Here is a 10,357-nt window from a genome sequence, read left to right on the forward strand (position 1 = left end):
CCGCGTTCGAGGCCGGTGCCTTTCAGCTGAGGCATCCAAACAGCGGGCACCCAGGCAACGGCGGACGCGGCGGCAGCGCACGCAGCGCCGCGGGGCGTGTTTGCCGACGCCGGGCGTCCACGCCGGGCTCACCGCGGCCCCTGGGTCACCGGCCCCGGCCGTGCGGGAGGGAGAGCAGCGCCTCGGTGGGGCGGTGACAGCCGCGCCCCCGCGCTCCTACCTGGGAGGGGCCGCCCGGGGGGCCGCGCTGCCCGCCGGCTCCCGCCGCGCCCCGTCCTGCCGCCGCCGCGCCGGGCTCATTGGGCTCAGCCCCGCTCCCCCGCCGCACAGCCGGCTGCCTGAGTGAAGGCGGCCCGGGCCATTACCCTGGCGCGGCGGCGGGGCCAGCCCTTCGCTCGGGCCAGTCGGGGCGGGCAGGGGGAGGGCTGTGCCGCCGGGGCCGCCCCTCGGGGCTTTGACAGCAGCGAGGCGGGCAGCGGGGCCCGGCCGCCCCCCGCGGCCTCGCCGCGCCGGAGACGGGCAGGGACGAGCAGGGAGTCGGGAGCCCCGCGGGCATCGGGGGAGGGTCGGCATCTCCCTGCGCCCTGAGCTCGTCTCAGCGCCCGCACCTTCCCAGCGGCCACCCTGGGGCCACGTTTGTCCCTCACACCTGCTGCCGAGGGGCTGGTCTCTTCCCCTTTTCCTCGAGGGTCCCCCCGTGCCTGTCCCCAGGCAACCTGCTCATGCATCCGGCTGCCTTTGCGCCAGGCACACACCAGGCGGGAGACGTGGGGCACCCGCAAACCAGCCAGCCGCAAGACAGCCAGCAGCACCCTATAAACAACTTCTGTGCGAAAGCCACAGCAACTGCAGCGTGTCACGGAGGAGCAGCGGGAAACAGCGAAAGCCCTGCCAACAGCCTGGGCCCAGGAAGGAGGATGTCAGAACCAGGTACAACCTGGCCAAGACGTCTCCTCAGTGACGCAGCTTCAGATGCATTCAGTGCTCCTCTTTACACAGTGGCCACACATCATTCTCTTCCTCTCCTACAGGTGCCTGGAGCTGGCCCACTCTGGTAGAGACATTAAACTAGCTCAGTGCAAGCAGCACAGAACACAGTGACATTTGCGCTGGCTCCTCCTGGGCCAGCGCGGGTCTGGAAGCAATCTAGCTGGGTTTATTAGCTTGGGCCTGGTTCCAAGCGAACACAGGCTGAGCTACGATGTGCAGCTTTGCACCAGCGAGATTTACCAGCCCGCTCTTTGCCGACACGGGGATGTCTGCACCCTGCTGCCCTGCCTGCTGCAGTCGGCACAGGTGCAGCGCGGCAGGTCTGTGACACACCAGGACAGTTCAAAGCTAGGAGTGACTCAGAGGCACCTCTGATTCACATGGGTGTAAATCAGGCAGACATCTGGTTGAAAATCATGCCTGTTCACATCAAACCTAAAGGAGAGGCTTGGGAGATTTAGCACAAGGAGGAGGCACAGCTACCAAACTGGCGTCTTGCTACACCCCTCCCAAGGAGCATCCCGCAGCTGGATGACAGAGATCTTCTTGCAGCACAGATGCTGCACAAAGCGCCTTGCCCAGTTTTATCCATCTCCTTAATAACATATGCCACCCTACAGAATAAAGGAATGGTCAAGACAGGAGCATGTGACTTTTTCTTGGCAAATGCTATCAATGTGGATTTGGTGGGAAGGAGGTGAATCTCCATAAAAGACATGAGATCTTGAGATGGTACAAGCAGTTCCGGGAGCAGCAGTACTAATGAAGTCCCGTTTGCAGTGCCTCTCTTCCTTCCTGCCCAGCATGGATGCCCTGAAATCTACCAAAGAAATAGTTTGCAAGCCTTTCCCCTCAAGAAGGGCAGTAATATGGTCTTTTTCTTCTGCAAGACCATGTCTTAAATTGTCAGAAGTTAATAGCTCTCTGTCAAATTTGGTAGAAAACTGGTTAAACGTCCTCAGAACATGCTAGTGGAAACAAGATGCTATGAAAAGGAAGAAATCCTCACCTTACCTCTATAGGAAATGAACCTAAATATCAACACTTAATTTTAACGGTGATATCCTGGGGATTTATAAAAAGAAAAGTAAAAATTCTCAGCGTACATTGTCCCTCTGCATGGCTGTCCTCTGCAGCTCCACACCACCTCTCAGCGCTCCGCGAACCCACCTCCATGCCCCGCTCCCACCGGCCCGCGGGGCCCTCGGAACCGAGCAGCTCCTTCTCTTCCATTTGGAATTGCTAAGGGCACCTGGCAGTGCCACCAGAAACAGCAATGACTCAAGACACAAATACACTGTGGTAACAATCTAAACCCCAGTGATGTGAAGAGGCAGTAAAATTTACTGAGGAAATATTATCCCAGAGCATAGTGTAACCAGGGTAATCCCTCTGCTTCCAGCACAACTAGTGTTTAGGTGGATACCGAACATGGCCTCAGCTTGTTCAAATTATTACACCTACATTGATGCACACCGTCTAAATATCTAAACTAGAGGGGGTTTCCTAGAAAACAAGTAGTTCTGGCTATATTGTATAACTTCCTGGAGGGATTTTCTTTCATGGCTATGGATCTTCCCACAGCAAGCCGAGAAAAGGACAGACTTCAACACTTGGCTGCTCTCACCTCGTTAACCCACACCGTTGTGAATTCCCTACCTCGGGCCACGTGTGTCCTGCTCTGAACCGCTGTTTTAATTCCATTTCTTTTCCTCACCATCACCGTTATCCAAAATATTCAGCAAAATGCCGGCAGGTGCCGCCACTCGCTTAGCAATAGCCCAGGGCTGGGCTGCTCTGTGCTCTGCAGCAGGAGGGGGCACGAAGCCTCCTCCGTGCTCTGGGCACCCTCGGAGCAGATTTAAAAATAAAATTAAAATAATAAAATAAAATAAAATAAAATCTTTTTTACACACGATTGGCCAGGAAGGTTTTGGACTGAAGCACATTACAGCTCCAAGCCATCAACAGCCTGTAGGGTTAAGGCCCTTCACAGCACGGTAAATGTCTGTGGCAGATGATCTCTCATGGACTGCATAGTTCAAGCTGCAGTTACCCACATTCCTTCCAGCCCAGTAGGAAATGAGGCTACATGGACTCAAGCCTTCTCTCACAACAGTATTTGCCAGTTTCCAGTGAGGCGTTTGGCGGCTGCCCTGTCTTTGCTGGGACTATTCAGCTGGGGATGCCCATCCCTGGGCCTCAGCAAGGGAAGCAGGTGGTGGATGGACATCCTCCTCCAGATCTAGCTGTGCCCGAGAGGGACTTGATGTCTAGAGCTCTTTCAAAGCAACGACTTGGCTCCTCTGGCAAGTTCACAGATGTGGGAGGAACAAGTGCTCCTTGAATCATTGTACTAATGAAAGAGTTAAGTAGTTGCCTTTCTCTCCCTGCTGAATCAGAAGATGCTTCATATGTTTTGGTTCTGGAACAAAGGCCAAGGAAGTGCAATCATAGTTGCTAAGACTGTTTTATGCCCTGGGTCACCATGACTTCGCTGTATGCACAAGCTGTACAGCAAATACTGATTCACCCAATGTTGTCGCTACATCCATGAGTTAGGTGGGTGTCTCCCCTCCTTGTGTCCTTGCGTAAACCAGTCATTGGCCTCTTCCCCCATGACAGCGATACAGGGGGGAGGAGATTTCTCCACATTAGCCTTCTTATTCAACATTCCTAGTTGCCAAGGGCTGTCGTCATGGGTCATAGCATGACCCACAACTAGCCCAGTTGCCTCTTCCCTCTGTTAATGAAGTTGCCATCATGCATCACCAAATCAGACCTTCCAGTTAAGGCAGACAGGCCATCTTCAGTCCCTGAAGATAGTCCCTGGGGGTGCTTCATTTCAAGTCAGATATGAAACATGAGGTTGCAATATGGGATAAAAAACATCCAGAGGAATCCAGCTGCTTGCCTGAATATCCTCCCCCTAAGTCAAGGTAGGACACAGGTGGTAAGTAACCAGAAACTTGCCCATCTGCCCATTTACTCCTAGTTGGTGACCAAAGAAAGAGAAAACAGATAGTAGTCTAAGGCTAGCTCAGGCTAGGGTGAGATTGTACCTCACAGCAACTAAGAAAAAGCCAGGACATAGACAATTCCTGGAGCAATGGTGCTAGTTGTGCCGAATGGTGTCCTTGTAGCCAGACAGCACTGAAACACCAAGAACTTCCCTGTCCTTGTGGTTGTGGGCATTGGTGGTGGTAGGACAAGGCTGTGACACCAAAACCAGCTCCCAGACCGTGTTAGCCACAGAAACTAGGCAGTCCCGCACCACCGCTGCACAATTTAGTGTAAGTACGCCCTGAGCACACACAAGGCTGTATCACACCAGGCCCAACTCAAAGCTTACTCAGAGCAGTGAGGAGAAAAACAAAGTTTAAACATGTTTGATACTTAAGCTTTTTCCTCGCTGATACCAGCCAAGATCAGGTCATTGCCACAACAGTGGTTTTCTCAGCATCTACAGGTGGCTTTGGAGACTCGCAGCCTCTTTGCTCCAGACAGCATGAGCCCCTGTGGTCACAGCTGCAGAAGCAGAGGCACAGCCGTCCCAGCTGGAGATGATGCTGCCTGGGAGCTGAATACACGAGGACAATGAGAGATCATCTGTAAAATGTGAGGGAAAGAGGAGGGGTAAAAGAACATTATGTGAAGGGAACCCCGGTTTACCATAATCAGTCTTCAAAGTGTGCTCTTTACCTTTGTCAGGAGCAGACGGTTGTAACTGGCCTCAGCACTATGGCTGGTCACAAACCAGATCTTTGAGAAACTTGTAGACGCTGAAAACTCCAGTTCCCCAAGCAGTTCTTCTGTGGGAGGAGAGGAATGAAGCAGGACAGATACAGGTAACGTGAGCTGCGCAGAGCAAACAAGCTGAGTTGAAGTATTAATCTCTAGCTCACGTACTGAAATCCCTGCTTCTACTCCAGCAGGCAACAAAATTAAATTTCAAAAGGACACAATTGAAATGGTGAGGCCTTCGTGTAACTGCTGCAATATAGACAGAGGTGGGAGGTGTTACCATAAGCATTCTGTTCATACAGGGCAAAACAAGCTCTCTGTTGGGAGAAACAACAAACTTTGTTATAAATAACCTGGTTGCAAACGAGCTGTCAATTCACCACAGCAGTTTATTTACAAAGACGTGCCAAGTCCAGACTTGTTTTTGTTTTAATTTACTGCACCACAGATAGTAAAAAAGAAACAACCAAACAAAAACTGAGCCAAAAGGATTGTCTCTGTAAGCATGCCCGTTTCTTAGAGATTGCCCATATCCCTTTAAGGCAGCACAAAGCCCTTCTTTATAGTGGTTTTAAAGTGACCTCCTAAATTAAGACAGCGAGGTCAAACTGACCACACATTATCTAGCGATGTACTCAGCTATTGCCTCATAACTTACAGATTTGTTTATAGCTCTTGTAGTTAGAAAAAAAGAGATTCCTGAGATCACTGTGGCTTATCTTTTAGAAACAAGGCTCTCTTCAATAGCTAGCATGTTCTGGGAAAATCATACAGTAATCTTGAATCCACCTTGGTCTTACAGAGACTGCAAGAAATGACCAGCATCTCCAAAAGCCACTGTAACACTACAGATCCCTCCTTCCTGCCTCCCCAGTTCTTGGTGGATCATTCTAGAGGACTTTGAGGAAAAAAACCCGTAAAGAAGGGTTTGACCAGCCTCCATCGAGGACATGGTTGTTCACAGCTGCAGTTAGCTTCCTCAAACATTCATCTCTAGTATTTCTCTGCATCAGTCCATAAATAGATTCATCTCTCACTCCATGCCTACACAACACAGGTAGTAAAATAAACTTAAGTCATAAACAAACAAACAAACAAACCAGGACAGCACAACTTAGGAATGTTCGGCTTGTAAAATCCAGCCCTCAGCATTGGGACATGCCAGAACTAGAATGACTGGTAAAACCTTGGTTCATGCCTGCTATAAATGAGTTAGAGTACTGGCTTCATAACATGGACCCACGGTCATTTTGCCTGGGGACCCACATATTCAATGCACTGAAGATAGGGATTGTGGAATGAGCAGCCAGTCGCTTTTCTCTTCTCTCTTCATTGGCACAGCGTCTGGATCACACATTGACTATATTTACCGCACACCAGCCAAGCCCTGTGCAGAACACAGAATTATTAATTTTCTCCAGGGCATTTCTTTGGTGTCCATCACTGCAGCGGCCTACTGATTTGAAAACAAGTATTTACTCGTCATCATTGGAGGTGAAGGAGGATGGGTTTAGACTAAATCCCATTTTCCAACAGAGGCCCAGAAGCCAAAAGCTTCAGTTTGAGTACTAAGCTTGTGACAAAGACTGACTGCTTTCCCCACCCCTCGCTCCAGGTTATTTAGCATTTCCCATCATTGTATATGGTACAGCACATTTCCAGTTCCATCAGTTAAATTCAACCCTTGGTGTCCCCAGCGGAGCATGTGGAAACTGGGAGTTTTGCAAAGCGTGGCCACCCGTGAAGGGCTGAAGTGCTGCACAGGATCTCTGTGACAAAGGCAAGGACAAACCATTTCTCCCTGCAGCGTTCAGTGTGCACTAACAACAAGGCTGGGCTTTCTCTTCCTACAACACTCTTCCTGGTTGCTGATAAATCCTTCCCCAGGCCCTGTGCTCAACCCAGAACTTTGTACCACCAAAGGTCCACAGCCTGGCACTTCCCCAAACCTGCTTTGAGCAGTGATCTCTGCTGGTAAACAGAGAGGGAACCCAGCGGTTTACAAAACTGGTGCTCCATCCACCTGGTCCTCCAAGCTTGCCCTGAAGGTATTCACCCAGCCTGTCTCTTGATCTGAAACATCCTGACATTACTAAGCCCACAACTGGAACTTGCTAAGCGAGAGCGGAGAATGATGCTTACACGTCACCTGTATCAACCTTTGACTCACAGGCAGCTATATAATCCCCCTCAAAATTCACTCCAGGGCTCTTGCTGTACCTTTTCAGGCAAGATGCAGTTAAATACAACAGCCGCCTCAGCATTGCTGTTTTAGTCGTCAGATTTAAAAGTTGAGTTATTCAAGAAGCAAAAGGCAAAGTCTGTATTTTTTTATGTGCTTTGGGCAGGGGAGGCAGAGGAGCTCACTATTTGCTCAGCACTTGGTTCCTTTGATGATTGCGTGAGCACATACACATGCTTCTTAGGCCACAGATTTCTCTGAAATTCTTCCTACTTCAGGAACTGACTCTTTAAAGGGATTAAGAAAAAAAAAAGGAGAAAACTCCTATGCCATCACCACCTATTAGAAGAATCATCTAGCACATCCAGCAGGCCACCCAGGGGACTATTCCCCCCTGAATTTGTGTTTTGATCTCACAGCAGGCTCCAGAGACACCACATTCATTTATCTCCTGACTGACTAGCTCTCCTGTAGTCTCAACATTTTTGCAAGGGCAGAAAGGTGAAATCCTCTGTAGTTTATTGTTTGTCTTCTGAAATCAAGAGTACAGTGTAGGTTTTGCTTTCTCAGGCTGTTTTCTCAGACACAAGAGAGCTGTACAGTTTGTTTATACCACAGGTTTGTCCAAAGCTGATAGGCCACATGCAGATCTCTACCATGAGTCTGCAGCGAGGGGAAGCAATATTCTGGTGCAAGAACATCCCCTTACAACACAAGAGCTTGGCAAACCAGACTCCAGATATGTCCCCCGGCCCCCAAATGCATTTGATCCACATAGTAAATATGTTAACATAGCATCAGTGATGGGAAATAAAGACTGCAGGGGAAAGAAGGTGTGTGAGTAGTATGGCGGGTCCTTAACTTGCAGCATCTGTGATGATTCCACCCAGACCTTCATCTTCTTATTGCATCTTTGAGGCAGGGTGGCGGTGGGAGGGTGGGGGCATGGCTGCCACCAGCAGTGAAGCCCCACAGCTATCAAATACCTGCCTGACCACACAAAGCCCCACAAGCTGCCACCATCCATCCCTGCGGAAAGGGGACAGCACTGCACATGGTGAGAAGCACCTCCACAGCTGAGGGTGCTCCTAGGGCCACCTCATAGGGATCCACACATACCACAACCCCACACACACACCCCTCCGAAAGTGTCAGACCCCCCTCCCAAGGCAGATCCTGCTCATGGCCAGTTCCAGCAGCTGGAAGGGGGTCTGGTGAGCACACAGCCCACACACTGCACGACTTGCCTGGGAATGAACAGGAACCAGCAAATTCATCAGGAAGGGACCAATGTTTCCATAGGTGCAGGTGGATGCATCCCCAGGGGTGCTCGCCTTGTCCTCAGAGCCACACATGTGTCTCAGGAGGTGGGAAGATGGCTGCTTAGGGCCTTAAGACACCGAGCACGGCACATACAATACAGCCTCTGTTCAAAGTAAGCAGCAACAGAATCGAAACCACTTCATTTCAAGGGTGCATTCAGGCCCTGAGCTGCAGTTGGCATTGGGACAATTCTCCAAAGAGGCAAAGTGCTTCTGTTGCGTGAGCAAGTCCTGCCCGGCTTCCCCAGGGACAGCAGCGTACAGCCGTTTCAAGGACTAGGGCCACTGCATTTGTCCACCTACAGACTGAATTTCCAAATTTGTATTGCAGAACATGCAGCAGGATAGGCTTTTTTCAGATTTATAAGGGACTGTTTAAGAGCTAAAGCCTCTATTTTATTACTCCATTGTTAACAGGAACACATATCTGAACAATCAACTATGTACTCTCTCCACAGCTGCCGGGGAAATAATTTGAGATGCTGTTGTCTACAGCTAACCTGGAGGGAGAGGCAGGTAGTTCATGAGCTTACCAGAACGCCATCAAACCAAATGCTATCGGTTTCACTTGTGCATTTGTTATGCAATCCAGCAAGATGCAGCTCAGCTTTGAGATTATTAAACAGATGAGAAATATTATGAGGCTTGAGGGATCCAATTGAACTGCAGTTACATAGAAACCAACTGTAAAAAGGCTTTATTTTTTTCCTTATTACCCAGAATGCAGAAATGAAACAGAGAGACTCTTCCCATACCTCACAGAAGCTTCACAGACTGATTATTTTTATGTTAAGACAGAAGTATATAAAAGGACTTGAAACACCAGCACAGTTTGCCAGAGGAATATAATTATTCCCAAAGCCAAAACTAGAATAAGATGTTATCACTGTTTGAGTTGTGTGAACCAGTTACTGCATCTCCAGAAGGCACCCAATGTACGCTTTATATTCTTGTACACTTATATTCATAAGTGTGAGATACTGTTAAAGATGCATTTTTAAGTAAAGGTTTAAAAAAAATAAAAATAAAAAGGTCGACAGCTCTAAGAATTGGAGCTTGTAAAGAAACCACAAAGCAATCAGCTTTTGAAAACTCTTCAGTCATACACTGAGAATGCTGTGAATCACATGCACATTAGCAGATGTCGCGTGCAAATCTCCACTGCAACACAAGGAGGACAGACCTCAAGCACTTTGGCATCAAAAAGAAGTCACATTTATGCCTGCTGCTGACAGCCATAACACTATTACAACTTACAGCTTATAGCTGTGGAAGCGTTGCAGAAAATACCAGCGCAATAAAAAAATATATATATATTATATATATTCTGCACCTGTTGAAATGCATGAAAAAAATTATTTGAAACTTTCAGCTGAAGTATTTGCGTCAACAGTTACACCCAAAGTACTAGCTAAAGCACCATTTTAACTGCAGGTGCACATTGCAATACCAGAAAATAAGCAAATTAAATTCTTTAGTAAGCCAGACAGGCAAAAGGCTTTGACATAATAGTCAAACCTGTGGTAGAAGTTAAGCCTGGGGAAGCTTTAAAAGACTTTGTGCTTAACCTCTAAATATAATGAAAGGCATTTGCTGTAAGCCACCTCAATGCAAAAGGAACAATAGAGTTCTAATTTCTGCTATCACATCTAACATTTGCAGTGCCTGCGTTACAAGAAAACTATGTGTCTTTTGTACTGAGGAAAGCAATGGGAAGGTCTCATTGTAGATTTGGGGTTTGCTTTTACCCAAACCTTACAGGCCCCCTAAGAATTATTACTACACAACCACCCACTACCCGCTGATCATTTCATCACGCCAACATAACTGACACCATGACCATCCTCAGATCTTAGGTCTCCTAGCAAAAAAAAAAAACACCAACCAAAATCCTATAGGACTAACAGCACTGAAGAGAAAGGGAAGAAAATTCTCTAAATTTTGTTACCCCTTAACATACTAAATTCATTTGCAAGGAAATTCCAGTAAGGTACTGCAGCTACATCTAAGCTCTTCAAACATGTTTTCTAGTGTAGATATCACAATAACTGGAGTTAAAAATTCAGTAGATAATTTTTAAACAATTTGGAAAGGTTTACTTTCAGATAAAGAGCTTAAA

At 48.2% G+C, this 10,357-nt stretch overlaps 1 protein-coding gene across 2 annotated transcripts in view; it reads right to left on the bottom strand.

The window, feature by feature from the left end:
- GLIS1 (GLIS family zinc finger 1) overlaps positions 1-281 on the bottom strand; it is a 197,563-nt gene extending 197,282 nt beyond the window's left edge. For both annotated transcript variants that reach the window (XM_065656441.1, XM_065656440.1), the window contains exon 1: positions 221-281. The gene's annotated coding sequence lies outside the window, so the exon portion shown is untranslated. The remainder of the gene's footprint in view (positions 1-220) is intronic.
- Positions 282-10,357: the final 10,076 nt, after the last annotated feature.

This window comes from Caloenas nicobarica, chromosome Z, assembly GCF_036013445.1.
Source record: "Caloenas nicobarica isolate bCalNic1 chromosome Z, bCalNic1.hap1, whole genome shotgun sequence".
Lineage (NCBI taxonomy): Eukaryota > Metazoa > Chordata > Aves > Columbiformes > Columbidae > Caloenas > Caloenas nicobarica.